The following is a 19,099-nucleotide window of genomic DNA, read 5'->3' as shown; positions in this document are numbered from 1 at the left end:
TTTTAATTGTAAACTGCCCAGAGACACAAGTTTTGGGCGGTATAAAAATATGTTAAATAAATAAATAACTTAAGAAGGACTGGAAAAGGTCCAGAAGAGGGCAACCAAGATGATCAGGCGGCTGAAGCAGCTTCCTTATGAGGCAAGGCTCTTTAGCTTGGAAAAGAGCTCCAACGATCTGGGATTCTTGAGTCTGGAAAAGAGGCGACTACAGGGAGACATGATAGAGGTGTATAAAATCATGCATGGAGTAGAGCAAGTGGACAGAATTCGTTATCCCTCTCTCACAACACTAGAACCAGGTGTCATCCTATGAAACTGAAGGGCAGGAAATTTAGGACCGACAAGAGGAAGTACTTTTTCATACAGCACATAATTAATCTATGAAATTCTCTGCCATCGGATGTGGTGATGGCCACTAGTTTGGATGGCTTTTAAAGGGTTTATACAAATTCATGGAGGACAGGTCTATCATTGGCAACTAGTCTAGTGTCTATAGGCCTCAGTCTAGTCTAGTCTAATCTAGTGGCTATCCAGCCTCAGAGGCAAGATGCCAGTTGCAGGGGAGCAACAGCAAAAGAAAGGATGTGCCCTCACCTCTTGCCTGTGGGCTTCTCAGAGGCATCTGGTGGGCCACTGTGTGAAACAGGATGCTGGACTAGATAGGATTCAGCTCGTATATCTAAATACCAGACGTTCACACCTTCTTTTAGTCAAAATTACCTTTTCATGCTATCAGGTAGAGAAAGGCTCCCAAATCTATTGTTGGGTATCTTGAGTTGTAATCCCTTAGCAATGCCTGATATTCTCACTTTTTCACAACACATGCAGACCTTTGTAGGAAAACTGATATGAATCCCCACCAGTGTTCTCTCTAATTTTTTTCATCTGTGTGTGGAATGAGTTTTGTTGTGGGTGGCAGTATCAAGGCAATGTGCGCGCACATGCATTCAGAGTGAGGTCTTCCTGATTAAACCTGAGAGGGGTCTGAAATTAACTGAGCTGACATCAAAAAACATGTGAGTGCACGCCTTAGAGGGAACACTGATCCCCACTACCCCCAAATGCCCCATGATCACCACCATCTGGTTTTCCACTTCCATTTTGGTTTTATACTAAAGCCTCAGGAGACCCACCTCTTCTTTTTTCCTCTTGTTTTAATCTCTAACAAGACTCTACTACCCTTCCCAAGTAGGGGCAGGGGCAGTTCTTGACAGTTCTGACTTAGAAACCCTCCATGTTCTTACCACTAGTTACCACTTCCCTGCCAATTGAGGAAATTAAAACCACATGGCTCTGTGGTCACCAGGAGTCAACACTGACTCGACAGCACAATATTTCATTTTCCTTTAACCCAAGGCAGGGACAGAAATGATAATTCACTCCTTGGCAAGAATTATGGGTAAACCCAGAAATCCCGGCTCTCTTTCTCCCTGGCAATTCTATTTGTGTCTGTCCATTGAAAGTCTGGAAAATAAAAGATGAAGATTGACATGCTGTTTCTCCCCTCCAAATCTGTTTCTGGAGCCAGTGATGAGCTGATATATGTAAGGGTACCACTTGTTTCCCACTCCAACAGGGCTATCGTGCTTTTAACAACTGCATAGCAGAAATGTGAAAGATGGGGCATTTTGCAGCATGGGACTGCGTGATGGGAAAGCTTCACCTTTTGAATGTCTGCCTGTTAAAAGCAACCTTGTGCTTGTGTGGATGGGGAAGATGTCATGAGCTAAGCCACCTCAGCCCTGCTCCTCCCTCCTCATGTGGTGGGCTTTGAATATGTTCTGCTCAGACACTTTAGTGGCGGCCAAGTCACCTCCCATTAGATTCCACCACATTAAACGTCCCCCAGCAGTGACACAGTGTGGGGTTCCATCATGACACACTGGATTCTTCCAACCCTTCCATCCAAGCCATGGCAGGCACCCAGGGGCACAACAGAGTCAAAGCGTCCTGCTTCTCCTACTTGACTATACTTTGGTGGTACAGCCAGTAGCCAACCAGGGCAAAGAGTCACCAGCCTGCTCCCTCCCCCCCCCTCCAGGTGTCATCAGGTGGTCCACTATGTCCCCGAGATGTGCCCTTTGCATGCAAGTTCTGCCTTTGATGTATGGGTGTATGGGTTGTTCCTTTTTCCTTCGTGAGTGGCTGCCCTACACCTTGATGTGGTTTGTATTTTTTTCCTTGTGGGCTCAGGACATAGGAAGCTGCCTTATACCCTTGGTCCATCTAGCTCAGCTAGAACCAGATCCGCTCAACTTCGGCCCTCCTGCAGATGTTGGCCTACAATTCCCATAACCCCTGGCTATTGGCCACTGTGGCTGGAGATTATGGGAGTTGTAGTCCAAAAACAGCTGGGGGGGCCTGTTGAGCAGGCCTGGTCTAGACTGACTAGCAGCAGCTATCCAAGGTTTAAAGCTGGACCTTTCCCCAGCCCTACCTGGAGGTGCCAGGGATTGAATCTGAGACCTTTTGCACGCAAAGCAGATGCTCTGCTACTGAGCTGTGACCCTATTCCTAAGGGGAATATCTTACAGCCAACAGTGCTCACATGTAGTCATGCATCCAAATGTAAACCAGGGCAGACCCTGCTTAGCAAAGGGGGCATTTCATGCTTGTTCCCTCAAAACCAGCTCTCCTCCTCGTAGGCAGCCGAGCTGAGCTGTCTTGCACTGTTAACCTTTCATTCTCCTTGTCCTCAGGTTCTTGCACTCCACTGATGTTGAGACTAATAACTGATTGCCTAGAGTGGGGATTCCTAACCTTGGGCCCTCAAGGTGTTGTTGGACTACTACTCCCATCATCCCAAGCCACAATGGCCTTGGGAGTTATAGTCCAACAACATCTGGAAACCGCTGGCCTAGTGCAATGCTTCACAAAGCAAGGATGCACTCAGGAGCCCTGCCCAATTCTGTCTGCAGCTCACCGAAATATCTGTGCCACAGGAAACCAACTCCTTTGACCCAAATAAATTATGCCAGTTGCGGGGGAAATGGGATTCTGTTTGCTGTTTTTTTGCCTTGTCCATTCTGCTTCTGCTACACCTGGGGAGGATGAGGGATGTGTAGAGCTCTTTGGTCCCATCTTGTGATTACAGGAAACTCCTGTTGACTCCCCCCACCAAAGTTTGCATCTTCTCCAGGCACTGCCTGCATGTCATCAGAGCCCATTTTCCAGCTCTTAAGCGCTGGGAAACTGAAACAAAATGAGAGCTGAAGTTTCTCCAGCTGCTGAATTTTCACCACGCAAATAGTGTATGCGAAAGCTCGTATCGAATCTACTCAGCCCTTGCTTAGTCCCTTTTGGTCTGAAAGTGGTAGAGCACATGATTTCATGCAGAGGGTCCCAAGTTCACACCTTGGTTGTTCCAGTTGAGAAGAATCCTGAGTAGCAGGATCTGTGAAGGACCCTCTGCCTGATACGGTGGAGCGCTACTGCCAGCAAAAGTAAGACAGTACTGGACTGTGGAGCTGAATCACCAAGGGTGAAGAAATGTTGGCTCAGTTTATCAACCACACCAAATATTTTACTCAAGCTAAGTTGGTACATTACTCATCAGGACTTTTTTTTACTCGTCAGGCATCATTTTTCACTCGTCACAGACTAGTAGACAAGTGGATTTTTGCAGCGCTGTGAATCACTATATGGCTGCTTCCTTTATTTGAGACAAGTATATAACAGAGAAAAAAAATGGGAATGATGAAATGTCATCACTTCTGTTAGCATCTTTTCGAGACATGCAATGGTTTTCTCAGACAGAATTCTTTGGAACTCTGGGGTCACTTGGAAGCTTCTCAGGGGTTCCTTGCTGGGAAGAACAGCCGATGCGGTCCCAGCTGCCCAGAAGACGGCTTCTGTCAACTGTCTTGGTGATCTTCTCCTGCAATGCGCAGCTGTTGGGCACCTTTCTAGAGATCACTGTCAGTATGTGCGGAGTGATGTCACAGCTCAAGAGCCCCGGCTGGTGGCAGGGATGCCATGTCAGCTTCCAGTTGATAGGCCAGAGCTTTCACATGGGGCAGGGGGTGAATTTTACAGCAAGGTTAAAAAGCTTGGTGGTTTAATCTTTATTCAAGATTAAATTTGCAAAACCAACCAGTACTTTTTAAAGTGCATGTGTTATGGTTCATCTTTCCTGATAGAAATGAATTATTTCTAAAGAATAATCTGATGTGATCCCAAACAGAGGGGAGAGAGGATACTCCTCTTTACGCTCTCCAAATGGTGTCCTGGCTATGGGCCTGCATGAACTTAGAGTGCACCCTCTCATAGTCTCAGATTCCTTGGCTGGCCAGTGAACAAACGGGAATCCTCATTTGGAGCTTCTAATGCTGCATGTTTAGAGTTTTCATACAGAGATGGGGTCAGTGGTAGGGAGAGAGAAACCAAACCAAGCTTCTTCTTGATCTCTTCTTCTTTTGCAACCTTGCTATAAGTTGCCTCACCTCAGAAAGTGCCTGGGAATAACAACTTCAGGGACATCTACTGCCCCTAAGTTTTGTGGGCTGCAAAACAATCCAAACAGAACTCTGCCTGGAACTTCACTTTCCCAGCAAAGTTGCTAGACCAAAAAAAGGATTCCCAATCCACTGGGCAAACTGAGAAGGAAGGCCCTGTGCCTATAATGTAGTGTTGCTGTGGGTGTGTAGCGTGTGTGGCCGTAACTTTCCTTTGCAGAGCAAAGTGCCCTGGTTGGGGGCAACAGCACTAAAATGGAGGAAACTTGCCCCCTCTATCTGTCCAGCCAGGCATTGGTGGCTGGTACAGGTGCTGCCGGGGGGGGGGGTGGCGGGGGGGGGATGGCGTGAGGCACCTTTAAGTGTCAATTAGTAGGTGCTTACTTCCCGTACTGCCGCACCTGAACTCTTCCCAGCAGCGGTACGCCACCCAGCACCTTCTGCGCCAGAGAATTGGCTCCGCCACTCAGCTGGCCCTCTGCACATGCGTGGAGGCCGTTTGCCGGCCACACAAATGGCCTCCGCCAGCTGAGTGGCGGAGCTGCTCCTCTGCCGCAGTGGGTGCTGGGCGCCACTGCTGGGAAAGGTTTTCAGTATGGGAGGTCAGCACCTACTAATTGACACTTAAAATGTCCATCCCACCCCCCGGTGGCACCCACAGGAGCAGTCTTTCCATGAGGTGAGATGGGCAGTCACCCTAGCAGATTGTAGGGCACCCGTAGGATGGCAAGATGCTCCCCCCCCCACTCCTGCCATTGGAGCAGCTCTTCAGGACCAGTCTGACCCTTGTGGGGGCTGACTCTCCTTCAGGACCAGTCTGACCCATAATGCCTCTCCTCACACTGCTTGTAAGAAGCAGGAGGAGAGATGAGGCAGTTGCTGGCAGCCTTCCCTCTTCCCTGCCTCCCGTGCCTCTTTCGAAGCTTGCAAGGGTCCGTTTAGAAAGGGGGCTGGCCCCCACCAGTGTTGTGGGGCAAGGCAGCCCCTTTGGCCACCCTGCATCCAGCATGCGCTCTGACCCGTGTACTTGCTTGAGGCGTGCTGGCCAAGCAAGTGCTGCACTGGACCAGCCCAAATGTGCATAATTTTGTGGAGGCCTTTGATTCTCACACAAGAGCAGGACTCCTGAGGAGAATATTGACTTAGGGGTTGTGCGACAGCTGCACTGGGTTTTGTCAGTCGTCTGATATGGGGAAGGGATCTCGGAGGCTTAAGAAGCTCAAAGAGGACAATTGGAATGTCACCGCCGTCACTAAGGAGCAGGTTTAGGAGCTGCTTGACATGTGGCAGACGTAGAAACAGCACCCTTACATAGAAAGGAGTGTGCCAACTACGTGTGGGATATAAAGGTGATGTTCAGGAGTGAAGAAATGTTGGCTCAGTTTATCAGCCAGACAAAATATTTTTCTAGTCAGGATGTGTTGGTACATTTCTCATTAGGACTTTTTTCACTTGTCAGGCATCCTTTTTCACTCGTCACAGACTAGTAGACTCGTGGATTTCTGCAACCCTGGTGATGTTTACTCACATGCACCCATTTCACTACATGTGAACATACTGGGAACCCGCAGTTGACTCCCCCACTATGTGACCATTGTGCATATGCAAGCATCCCTTTTTGTGTGCAGTCGTCATGCTTTGTGGCTGTTTGACAGTGGGTATAATATTGAGGTAAATGGGCAGTTCCAAGGGTACTGGAATCAGGCATCTTACCACTTTTTCAATGACTGTAGTCATAACAAAGTTTCAAGTTGACATTAACTAGCAAGAGAACATCTCCTACTATAAGGTCATATTTTTTTACAAAACCCTTAAGTATTATAGTGTCTGAAATGTGCAAAATACATTGGTAACAGGATAAGAAATGATTTCCAGAAGTTCTGATTCTGCAACCAACATATTTTGCGCATTTTATACACTATCCACACTATAGGCATGTTGTAAAAATATGGCCTTATATGTTCAGTTGCTAGTAGGTATATATAATATAAAGTTGAAAGTTTGCTTATGGCTGTAGTCATTGAAAAAGTGGTAGCAAGCCTGATTCTGTTACCCTGAATTGCCCAAAGTGAGTGAGCTGTGAAATCTCCCATTCAAGTCTCAGCTCTATTAGGTGACCTTTAGGCAAGCCATTCTCTTTCCACTTCTGTTCCCATCTGTGATGTGGGCATAGTGATACTGACCTACCTTTCAAGGTTGTTGTAAGAATGAAAACAAGCTAATGTATGTGAGCACTTTGAACAGTTGAAATATGATATATAAATATTGCTGGTGTGATTACGTAGTTGGTCGTCACTTTTGCCCAATGCTGATTGCTGTTTGTGTGGGAAATGTGCCGTTGCTGGAACAAACCTCAGCAATTTAGGGAAGTGGTTGCACGGCTTTAAGCTGTGTCCTGATACCTTGGCTGGGGAATTGGGTAGAGTGGCAGTGAAATCTGGTAGTAACTTAATTTTTTTTTAAAGAGATAATTTTTAAATTTTGAATAGTTCAAGGTGAAATGCTTAAAATGGTAGTTTGCATTTCACATGCCGGTGTGTGTTGTGCTACTAGAATGCAGGGGAAATTGGATTTGAGCCAAACTCTTAAGACAAGGTTGAACTGGCCTTCAAAAATTTGAAACGTGATGTGGTGGGGAGCAGGGGCGGGGGGAGATCTAAAACTTTCATTTTATCATGTGGTGATGCTCAGGTTTCAGTGCCAAAATAGGTATATTGCCCCTGGAATTTGGCTCATACCACCAAAATTCACATATAAGCCCCTAAACTCTATTTTGCTTCCAAAATATGAATGTTGCATTCTAAAATACTTTCTTGCAGGTAAATGTGCCCTTTTCTGAGACCCCACTGCATCTGGCCTTCAGCACCAAGTGCCCCATTACAGTCCACACAGATCACTTGTAGCGGGGAGTCTTTCATAAAGGGTTGCCTATTATGGGATTGAACCACCCCTCCATTCCTGATGAACCGCTAAAGCTTTCGCTTGCCCCTCCCCACTTCTCTCTGCGATGACCCCCCCCCTTTTCTGAGCAGCTCTGTGCTTGCTATTTTATAAATCCATCAAAGGAATTTCCCCCCTCAGCCAAGAAAAATGTGACCTACTTTCCGCCTCTCTAGTCTTCAGCAAAAGCACAGGCAAACAGCAGGGGCAGGCAAGCCTCCCAGGTGGGGGGAACCATTCCTGTCCCCTGAGCCCTCCCTCTCCAGGGCATAGTTGCTGTGCTGGGGTGTCCTTCAAGAGCCCCGTTCCTGCCTGCTGCTCTTGGATGCCAGGAAGTGCGGCTGTCAGTTGTCAAACGGTTGCCAAAGCTGGCATCATATTGCACCACATTGGGAGAGTGTGTGTTAAGAATTGTGTGTCTCCCCCCCTCCCCCCGGAAATTCTCCCCTTCCTTCAAGACCCCAGAAGTAAAGAGATATAAACTGTGGAAGGGAAGTGTGCTGAGTGGTATTGGAAGAAGAGAACAAACTCAATAGGCATTTTACATTCCCTGATAGGAACTCTCTCCCTGCTTGGCCCAGGACTGTGACAGCTTCACTGGTATGGTTCAGCATCCGTTTCCTCCCACCTGCAAAATGTGTCCTTGTGGAGAGTCTTCCTCCTATAGAAACCCTGGAGTAGGTGTATGCTAGTTACCACCTTTGCTGGTAAAACAGAAACACTCTGCAGAACGTTCAGAGGCACTGTTGCTTTCTTTCATTTCTGCACAGGTATGGGGGGATAAGTCCTGCCGTGGGAAACAGGTTCAGGGGATTTACAACTCTGGTTAGTCCAGGCTTGGGTAAACCGCTGGCCCTATCCACTAGGGCCCATCCAGTCCAGCATCTTGTTTCACACAGTGGCCCACCAGATGCTTCTGAGGAGCCCACAGGCAAAAGCTGAGGGCATTCCCTCTCTCTTGCTGTTGCTCCCCTGCAACTGGTATTTAGAGGCATCTTGTTTCTGAGGCTGGAGGTGGCCAGAATGTTAGTTCGTGAATATAACTCTCCAGAGAGTATTTATTTCCCCCTCCAATTTTCACAGGAGGCTTATGGAAACATATAAATGGGGTGGGAGTCCATGGGTAATACTTGCGGAGCTGGAGGAGGGGGTGTTCATAGGTGCAAAAAGGTTAATATCCCCTGATTTCCAGCATATGCAGAAAATGGCAGGTCCCTACTCTCAAGGAAGCTATCTAATGCCGCAGTGGGGAAATAACTTACGTAGGGAGCAAGAGGTTGCTGGTTCGAATCCCCGCTGGTATGTTTCTGAGACTATGGGGAACACCTATATCGGGCAGCAGCAATATAGGAAGATGCTGAAAGGCATCGTCTCATACTGCACGGGATATGGCAATGGTAAACCCCTCCTGTATTCTACCAAAGAAAACCACATGGCTCTGTGGTTGCCAGGAGTCGACACTGACTTGATGGCTGCCTTTACTCTCAAGGAGCTTACACTCTGAAGTTTCACAGAGAGGAGAAAAGAGTGGTTTTCTCATCTGGAACCCTTTCTCCCTAACCCCAGATGTTTGGAAGTTGGCAAGCCATTGGTGAGGGCGATGCATTTTGCTCATGCCCAGCCCAGAGGATCTCTCTTATAAATGCCATTATGGATTTCTAGGCCAAGGCCTAGCACAAGGGCAGAGCCACCATTGAGCAAACGGGTTCGAAGAACCCGGGCTGCTGCGCCTCACGCCCCAGACACACCTCCTGCATCTGATGTCAGACGTGGGGTGTTGTTGTTTGGCTCCCAAATGGGGCCGCACGGCCCCATTTGGGAGCTAAACCACACCACCCCGCGTCTGTCATCAGACACGGGGTGTGGCTAACCACTCCCTGCGTCTGATGACTGATGCTGTCATGGGGGGCAGGGCTAGGGGGGTCCGCGTGGCAGGCTGAGCCCAGGCTGCTGGTGGCCTTCCTCCTTGCCTGGCCAAGCATTGACAGTTGACCCCAAAGTTGAACCTCCTGGTTAGGCTTTGGCTCAGTTTTCAAAACCTGGGTGCCACCACCCTCCAGTTTGCTTATTGGGCTAAAGTAGTCTGTGGGTGACCCCAGTTTCTCTTTCCTGTTGCAATAGCCTTTTCTCATAGACTGGCAGTGTGGCGGAGGATTGCGGATGTCAAGAGCGGATGTCAAAACCCCTGCTAACTGGGCAAAGAGGCACCTTTTACCGTGGTGATTCTCTTTATTTAGCAGGGGGAGAGTAACTGGCCCTATCCACCCCCAGCACAGTACTTCCAGTGAATGCTGCTGGTGTGTGTCTTATGTTTCTTTTTAGAATGTGAATGCTTTGGGGACAGGGAGCCATCTATTTCTCTTTGTAAACCGCCCTGAGCCATTTTTGGAAGAGCGGTATAGAAATCGAATTATTATTATTATTTTTATTATTATTTCTTGTTTACACAGTCAGGCAGATGTTATTGACTGGTTTGTTTTATCCAGACATCAAGTCCTTCCCAAGGACCTGGGATGGCTGAATTTTATTGTCAGTGTTGTTGCTGTTGTTATAGATATCGTCGCAGAATATAGGCTGTTCCCAGTAAAGCTGCTTTTTGTAATTGGCTGATGGTGATTTCTTCTTCTTCTTCTTCTTCTTCTTCTTCTTCTTCTTCTTCTTCTTATTATTATTATTATTATTATTATTATTATTATTATTAGGGAAAGAGCATTGGTGACTGCAAAGGGTGTGTGACTGAGGAAAGAAGTTATCAGGAGGCAGCACGTCTGACTCAGTTCAGAAGAAACTGGGTGGGCACTGTGCCACCTTGAGAGTGTAATTGGACTCCTGTATGGCCTGGTGGGTCATTCCAGAGGCCTGTCCCGTGGGCACTTGGTGTGTGGCTCTCTCGGCTGCTCTGCTAGAGCATCTGTCTGGCCACAGCTTGGCATGAGTATGCCCTGCCCTGGCACCAGGTCCATGAGGCTTGTTTACTCTCAGCTGGGTTCCAAGAACTCGTTAGCTAATAGAGCAAGCGAACGGGGCCTTTTGTGTTGTGCAGAGAAGGGGCCGCTTTCCCAGTGTTTAGGAGTAGGGGGACATGGAGGGAGCTGAAACCCAGGGCTCATTTGCCAGAGCCTGGATGGAGCCTGTGTGGGCTGGGGAGCCCATTTCACCCATGGAACGGAGAGACATTTAGGGAAGAAAGATGAGGCAAGTTAGGCCTTCGATTTGTGGCTTGACTCACTTGTGTGAGTTGTCTGGAGTTCTTAGCAGGCATCTCTTCTGCAGTATGCACTCTTCCAGCTTCTGGGGCACTGTGGCCTAGACTGGGCTGATTTGTGGTGTGGACATTCCCCGATGTCATTGACTACAGATCCCATAATCCCCATCCAAAGACTGTTGCCACTGGGGCTGATGGGAGTTGTAGTCAACAACATCTGAGAATCCCTGTTACAGGGAACACTGGTGGGCAGTGGGTGGATCATAGTGGCTGGGAGCATGAGCTGTGAGCCACGACGTTCCCCAGTGATACAGCATCTAACCATCAAAGCTCTGGGTAACTTCAGGTATGCCTTCCAGTTTTAGCCGCCTCTCCCCACACAATGATCTGCAACATGAGATGGGAATAATAAGAGCCCTAACTTATAGAGCTGTCATAAGGATTAGTAGGAGGATGGACTCATTTATAGACTGGGGATGGGGGCAGACCAGGCGGCCTGTGAACCTGGCTGTGGACTGTTGTGTTCCTGCTTGCCTCTTCAGCTCACTAGGCCGGGGACAAAACCATGCCAAGGCACAGGGAACTGAGGGGAGTGGTATGCGTACTCTAATGTGTATGACAATGGCACTATTATCTCAGGCTTTGGACTTGACTTGTTGAACCCTGGCCAGCAAGGTTTGGCTGCTGCTGACTCACTGAGGTAATTTACATGAAGCACTCGAACATCTGAAATACATAATAAGAATACAAAGTTGTTGATGCAGTAGTAATAATAATAATAACAACATTGCCTTCAGGGCAGGAGTGTAGGGAAGTGTAGGAAGGAAGTAGGAAGGAAAGAAGAGTAGGAAGGTGGGGGGGGGGCATCCACGCCCCCTGCGTCTGACGTCAGACTTGGGGGCATGGCGTGCTTGCAAATTGAGCCACGCGCCCCATTTTCAAGCATTTTCCACCCAGTGCTGTGCTTACAGCGAGGCCAGGAGTGGCTCTCCCTGCTTTAAAAGGCCTTAGAGGTATGACCAATGGTACCCTCGCTCAGCAATCTGGTCTGAGACGGAGGAGGGGAGTCATAAAATCAGCTGCAGCAGCTGTTCCATCTTCTAGAGGTGAGGTACCTTTCCCCCACCCCCGCCACCATGAGGACCAGATGCTTACCTAAAAAGAAAAGAAAAAGATTCCCCACAGTGTATGTCCCGGTGTATTTCCCTCACTGTATGTGAGAGAAGGGCCTGCCCAGAACTGCTGCCTGTACTCCTGTGCTAAAAGAGGACATGCAGAAGTGTGGAGTAAATTGGCACTTGTACAACTTCCCTCCTTTTGGTTTCTGAAGATCAAACTGGACATGAGAGAGCCACAGATGCAGGTGTTGAAATCCAGATCTCCCGCTATTATTTATTTACAAGCCAACCCCGCACAGAGCATCTGTGCGCTCTTTGGGGCTGGCTACCCCTTCCCCCCCGCCCAGTCTCCGGCGGGGCCGAGTGCGGCCGCTGCAGCGGCCCCTGCCCCTACCCCCAGCGGGCTGAGTGCCACTGCCTGTCGGGCCTGCCGAGAGCCGCTTGCCAGTCTTTGTGGCCAGCCACCTCTCTCCCCCCACCCCCACCTCCACCTTCTGCCGCAGTATCGGGGCCCGCCACCGCTGCCGCCTCCTCGCCCCTCAGCTGGTCCTCCTCACCTCGCCTCGCCTCCTCGCCCTCGCACCACCTGTCGCTGCCAGGCCAGGCCTGCCAGCGGCCCTAGCCCGCGCTGCCGGCCAATTGTCCTCTCTCCTGGGTGCGCCAGCCAATCAGGCGCCTCTGCAGCCCAGCCAATCAGCTGGGCTGCGGGGACGCATTTTGGAAGGCACACCTAGGCCGCCGCCGCCTCGCCTCCGCAGCCGGGCCCGGCCAGTCCTGCCGCCTCGCCTCCGCGGCCCGGCCAGTCCCGCCGCCTCGCTTCCGCGGCCGGGCCCGGCCAGGCCAGGCTACCTCTCTCTCTCCTCCCGCCCCCCGTCTCCGGCGGGGCAGAGTGCGGCCGCTGCAGCCAGCGGGCCTGGCCGGCCCCAGAGTGCCGCCATCAGGCCCACCGCCTCGTCTCCGCGGCCGGGCCCAGCCCGGCCAGTCCCGCCGCCTCGCCTCCACGGCCCGGCCAGTCCCGCCGCCTCGCTTCCGCGGCCGGGCCGGGCCCCGCCGCCTCGCTGGGCCCCGCCGCCTCGCCCCACCTCGCTGGGCCCGCCGCTCGCTGGGCCCCGCCACCATGGCCTGGCCCGCCGCCATCGCTCTGGGCCCACCACCTCGCCCCGCCTCACGGCCGGGGCCGCCGCTGCCACCTTGCTGGGCTCCGCCGCCGCGGCCCTGGGCCCGCCGCCTTGCCTCCGCAGCCGCCCAGCAAGCAAATTCTCCTGGGTGTGCTGCCAACTAATCGGGCGCCCCCTGCAGCCCAGCCAATCAGCTGGGCTGCCGGGACGCATTTCTCCTGGGCACACCCAGGAGAATTATATATATAGATAGATATAGATTTATTTATTTATTTATCTATCTACTGAATTTATATACCGTTTAATATCAAAATCTCTAGGCAGTGTACAGAATTAAAACATAATATAAAATATAAAACATTTAAAATTCATAAAAGATAAAAGTCATAATAGATAAAAACGCATTCAAATTTTAAAATTTGGTCTCATTTGAAGACCTGGGAAAATAGGTACGTCTTCAGGGTCATCTTAAAAACAAACAGAGAAGGAGATGCCCTTATTTCAGCAGGGAGTGCATTCCAAAGCCCTGGGGCAGCTACAGAGAAGGCCTGGTCCCGAGTTGCTACCAAATGTGTTGGCGGCAACTATAACCGGACCTCTTCAGATGACCTTAATAGGCGACAGGGCTCACAGTAGAGAAGGCGCTCTCTTAAGTACCTTGGACCTAAGCCATTATAGGGCTTTATAGGCCTTTAAGGGCTTTATAGCAATTGCTCTGAAAGTGGGGAGTGCCGTGGGAGGGGCTAACAGAAGGAGGATACAGGTGGAGTGTGTGGAACCTTCCCTCCTCCTGCAGCTTGCTTTCCTGCAGTCCAGAGTACCTTTCTCCTTGCTGGGATGCTGATTTTGATGATGTGAGTTTGGCTGAAAGAAAAGCACTTAAGGAGAGGAATTGCAGAAAGGTAATCTGTGGGCCTTCTCCACATCCCACTTCCTGTGCGATTGTAGCAGATCAGGATTTAATCCTGCCATTGCATTTCGTTTGCCCTTGAGCCTTCAACAGGCTGTGGTTACACATGTCTTCCAACATGAGGACTACAAACCTGCACTCTTTTTTCAAAAACTTAAATGGAAGTGCACATCCTCAGGGTTCTGTGGCTCAAAGCTCCCACATCCTTTAAAATATCCATATTTAGTGTGTCATGCCCATAGAGGCTCCTACACTCCAAAGCAAAGAAGAGGCTGTGAAATACGTCTGCCCAGACTCCTGCATACTGCACCCCCCCTCTCCCCCCTCCACCAGCTCCACCTGGCTTGCGGATTAATCACACTGGAGTTGGGCCAGCCAACCCCTTCTCCTGATATTTCAGCTGCTCCTGGCAGGACCCTACGCAGTATGTTCCTAGCTTGGTCCGACACTGGCTTCGCTTCCTATATTTTAAGTATGACGCGTGGACTGAAAGGTTTGGAAACCACACAAGCAATGCTTATTGCATGTTTGGAAACCACAAAGCAGTTTGGCAAAAGTGTCAGAGATGGGAGATGGGCAGGCTGCGGCCTCGAGTCCCTTCTGTCTTTTGGTGTCGCGTCCTCCTTCCCCTCTTGTCTTCTTTCTAGTAGCCTTTATCCCAAACATTCCAAATTCCACAAAGAGAGCACAGCTCCCCAAGGTAGCACTTGTCAGCACAGTTCTTAAAAATAGTCATTGTGTGCAAACTTGTGGCTGTTCGGCAGTTAGCTTTTAATGTTGTTTTTAAAAGCAACAAAAACATATTTGTTTTCAAATGGTCCTCTTTCCCGGCCAAGCCCTAGGGATAGGGAGCACTTTGAATTAAAAACAAAATAAGATTAAGAGAGCCTTAACTGGCATATGAAATAATTAGAATCATCATGAAAAAACACAGTGATATAGAGACAGTGGTGGACAGTTTTGATTTGGTTGCCCGAGCAGGGGAGGGGAAATTGGAGAGAGTGTCCTTTTTAAAGGTAGCAACCTTTGGTCCTCCTTGGCGCAGTGGGGAAATGGCTTGACTACCAAGCCAGAGGTTGCCGGTTCAAATCTTCTCTGGTATAATTCCCAGACGGCACACTTTATCTTTTTACTCAAGGCAAAGGAACATGGGATTGCCACAACTTCCTAGAGGAAAAGCAAAGAGGAACAGTAGTAGTTTAATTCCAAGGAAGTTTTCTCCAAGTTCAGCCTTGCAGGCTTTTAGAACACATTGCCAAGCTTATCTATATAACACTACGTAGGGTTCTAGCCAGACTTGTAAGGATGTGTTATTGTTTTCAAACCAGTCATTTTAATTAAATTAATTATTGACTTTTGTAACTGAGATCGAACTTCCTGGCTGGTGTGCTAATGAGTACTACTGCGACTACAAATATTTATATACCTTTTTTCCATCGCAAGTACTCAAAGTAGTTTACATTTTTTAAAAAAAGTAAGATGGTTCCCTGTCCCCAAAGGGCTCACACTCTAAAAGGAAATATAGACACCAGCAATTACCACTGGAAGGATGCTATGTTGGGGCTGGATAGAGACCTGGCTGTATTAATTATTTATATATATAATTGCATTTACTTGCAAAGTATTCATTAGTTATGTTGTAATTTTTAAAAATATTGCAAAGACCCCTGGGCGTTTTTCACACAGGGCTATTAGCTCACATCTCCTCCTGAATGGAGGGTGTGCATTCACATGTCGGCCAGATTTACCCTGATGTCCCTGTGAGCTATCAGGGAGCACTTCACATATGATTCGGGTTTTTCATTGTGCGTTGGAATGTCGCCCGCGGTTAAAAAATCTAATTTTTTGCATTGGTTTTTGAAAAAGCACCCTGGAAAGGGGTATACTGTAGCTCTGATTTTTGAACCCCAGGCATTCAGAAATCCAAGTGCTGAACAGAGGTAGTGCATACCTAAAGTGAGTTCAGAAATCCCGCCCCCCACAAGGCATCGCTGGTACACCAATCATTCTCTCACCATGTTCTTCAGGCTTTGGACATTTGCTTCCTTAAGTGTGATTGCTGGTGTTTCCATGATCAGCAGACTGGGGGAGGAGTGGTGAATTCCCCACCCCACCCCGCCACCCATCAAGGAGCAGAGGAAAGTCTGGTGCCAAAATGTTGACGCTGACTCCTAAAGCCAAAGGAAATGTGTTGTGGCCTGGGCTAAGAGATTGAGTTGTGAACCAGAAAGTCTTTTGTCTGCCATGAACTCACTTAGTAGCCTTTGGCAAGTGCCTCCCTCTGTCCATCTCAGTCCCTTGTCTGCAATATGGAGGCAATAATACTGACCTGCCTAACACCATTGTTGTAAGGATTAAGACATAATCAAGGTGTATGAAGCACTGAACATTTGAATGCACGATGTCAGTACTATGTTAGTATTTGGTTAACAATGCATCATAACAATAAAGCTGTTTCCCCCCACATGACCCCCAGCATGACCCTGTTCTTCAGTTTGGGGAAACTTCTTGGTTTTGGATGACAACCCTCATCATCCCCAACCTTTGGCCACCCTGGCTGTGGATGATGGGGGTTGTAGTCCAAAAACAACAAGTTACCCAAGATTGCTGCTCCTTCATATGCATAGCCCTGTTCTGTGTTTGGTTTCAGGGTCACGCTAGAACGTGACACAATGTTCAAAACTAGCTTTTATATGGACAGAGTTGAAAAAGAAAAAGCAAGCCATGTGTTTTTTAAAAATCAGTCATGCTTTCAAATTATTACTACAACAACTACTACTACTACTGCAGAAGTGGTGTACATTGCTACAGGATTTTAATGTGGGAGTAAACTACCGTTCTTTCAAGAGAGGTGGCAACACACACCTTTGGCTACAGTGACGTGCTTTATGAATGGATGATAAGGCTCATGAATATTATGCAAGGGTTATGTAAGAGCACCCCATGATTTTGCAGTGCCAGAGGTCAAAGTTCCATTCCCTCCCCTTGCGATTAAATTCCTGCTGGGGGTAAGGCCAGCAGCCCTCCTCGGGACATGGTGACTCCATTCCCCAACTGTTGCCAGTCTCCCCCATGGTGCTCCCCATCTCGGAGAACTCTGTCCCGTGTCCTTGTGTGACCCCAGTTCCCAGTCATGCTGTTGCCAGACCATTCCAGGAGGGTCTAATCCCCACAGGGAGGTCACTTGAGGACACAGCTGGGCCTCCCTGTCTTTCTCTTCTTTTCCCCTCTGGGGAGGCCGGCAGGACCTCACTGTTTTCACATTTCCTTTGATGCTGTTACACAGTTTTGGCAACATTCCAGAGAGCTGCAGGTTTCCTTACAGAGTGCTTTGCATTGGGGGGGGGAGGGGTGGCGGCTGCAGGCGGAGAAGAGAGCAGAAAAATCTGTGCACGGAGAGTGGGCTGCAGTGGGGGGAAGAGGGAGGGGTCCAGGCCTAGCATAGCAGCTTCCTAACTTCTGCTTAACCCCTGCCAAGAGTGGAGGAAAAGAGATCCCAGGCAGTGACAGCACCTCATAGGAGTGAGTTGGGGAAACTGAGGCAGGATCCCTCCCTCTTTTCTCTTTCCACTGTGATTGCAAGGATCCTGTCTCTTCCTTGCTTCGGTCCTCAGTCTGTCTCGCCTTCCCTTTTGCGTCATAATGTCCACAGCGATCACCCCAGGCCCAATCCCCTTGTTTGCATTTCTGTTCTACTTGAAGGGAGAAAGAATCACCATCAAAGTGGTGGTTTCTAAAACGAGAGGTTCGGGGACTCAGCCATGCCTGTGTTGACTTGGAAGCCCAGGCTCTTGGGGGAAGGGGCCAAGTGCAGGTATATATGGTAGCAAAGGATCTCTCTTTCCATGCTCAGAGGCACTCTGGTATTTCCCAGGTTCCAGGATTGAGAGCCCTGCACTGAAAACTAGTGCTGGGTTCCCAGATGTTGTTGACTACAACTCCCATAATCCGCAGCCAAAGGCCATTGCAGCTTGGGATGCTGGGAGTTGTAGTGAACAAAACCTGGGAATCCCTGTTGGAAGGAACACTGGTCTAAACATAAACCCAGTTGGATTTTGAACCAGGATTGACAGCTTCAAACCCCAACCCCCCCCCCCCCCCCGTTCTGGCCAGGCAGGAGTGCGGTGTTCTCTGGTCTGAGTTCTAAATCTCCCACCTATTCAAGTTAATGCTTCTTCTCAGAGATGGAAGGGTGGGATGTTTACCAGGGATATTGCAGACTGGCATGCATTTATGTAAGAATATGCAAAGGAAAAGTGTTTGCCACTTAGCATCGAGGCAGAGCCAAAAAAGAAAAAGAAAAGAAAGTTTGAGATACAAACCGGTTGAGGCCACTAAAAACCTGTCTGGTGACTTTCTCCCTCCTACCCCCAGCCCAGTTCCTTCTAGTTTTAGGTGTGTGTCTTTTGATGCTGTTGAGAGTTGCAGCACAGCCTGGAGCCTTTCCAGACAGGCCTTTTAGCTTGGAATGGAGAGTGTGCATTTGCACATTGGCTGGATTTGCGCCAAAGTCTGTGCAAGATATTCAGAGCACTTCACACATGATTTGAGTTTTTCATTGCACGTTAGAGTCTAGCCCGATTTATGTCTGGGGTTAAAAAAAACCCCACTTCTTGCATTTTTTAAAAATTTTTTAAATAAATTTGAACTCGCAATAAAGCCTTTCGGTAAACCAGGGCTGCTCAACTTCGGCCCTTCTTCAGATGTTGGCCTACAGTTCCCATAATCCCTGGCTATTGGCCACTGTGGCTGGGGATTATGGGAGTTGTAGTTCAAAAACTGCTGGGGAGGCCTAAATTGAGCAGGCCTGCAGTAAACCCACGGTAAAGCCTGCTGCCTGGGAAAGCTCCTGGTGTTGGAGGTTCATCCTCAACTGACGGATGTGAAAGAACAGTTGCTCTTGACAGAGTCTTGTGTTCCCTTGGGGCCCAGCACACTTGTGGAATTCCTTGCGATGGCCATTGACATAGGTGACTGTTTTTGTTTTGGAAGGATTGGGGATGGGGCCGGAGCTCAGTGGCAGAGCATCTGCTTTGCGTGCAGAAGGTGCCAGGTTTAATCCCTGGCATCTCCAGGAAGGGCTGGAAGAGACTCCTGCCCGAAACCTTGGAGAGCCTCTCCCAGTCAGTGTTCCCTCTAAAAGGGATTCTCAGATTCTCAATGGCTTTTGCTTGGGGATTATGGGAGTTGTAGTCAACAATATCTGGGAATCCCTGTTAGAGGGAACACTGCTCCCAGTCAGTGTAGATAATATTGCGCTAGAGTACCAATGGTCTGACTCAGTATAAAGCAGCTTCCTAGGTTCTTAAGGATTAGAAGAAACGATAGAGGATAGATCTGTTAACTGTCAT

The 19,099-nt window shown here is 49.0% G+C and overlaps 1 protein-coding gene across 4 annotated transcripts in view; it reads left to right on the top strand.

The window, feature by feature from the left end:
* The window catches only part of THRA (thyroid hormone receptor alpha), a 145,196-nt gene that overhangs the window by 56,368 nt on the left and 69,729 nt on the right, over positions 1 to 19,099 (top strand). Inside the window, exon 1 of one of the 4 annotated variants that reach the window (XM_053259116.1) lies at positions 13,723 to 13,740. The exons of the other annotated variants lie outside the window; for them this stretch is intronic. The gene's annotated coding sequence lies outside the window, so the exon portion shown is untranslated. Of the gene's footprint in view, positions 1 to 13,722; positions 13,741 to 19,099 lie in introns of those variants that run through there. 4 annotated transcript variants of the gene reach the window in all.

The sequence above is a fragment of the Hemicordylus capensis genome, chromosome 6, assembly GCF_027244095.1.
Source record: "Hemicordylus capensis ecotype Gifberg chromosome 6, rHemCap1.1.pri, whole genome shotgun sequence".
Lineage (NCBI taxonomy): Eukaryota > Metazoa > Chordata > Lepidosauria > Squamata > Cordylidae > Hemicordylus > Hemicordylus capensis.
This window is presented reverse-complemented; position numbering and strand designations above follow the sequence as displayed.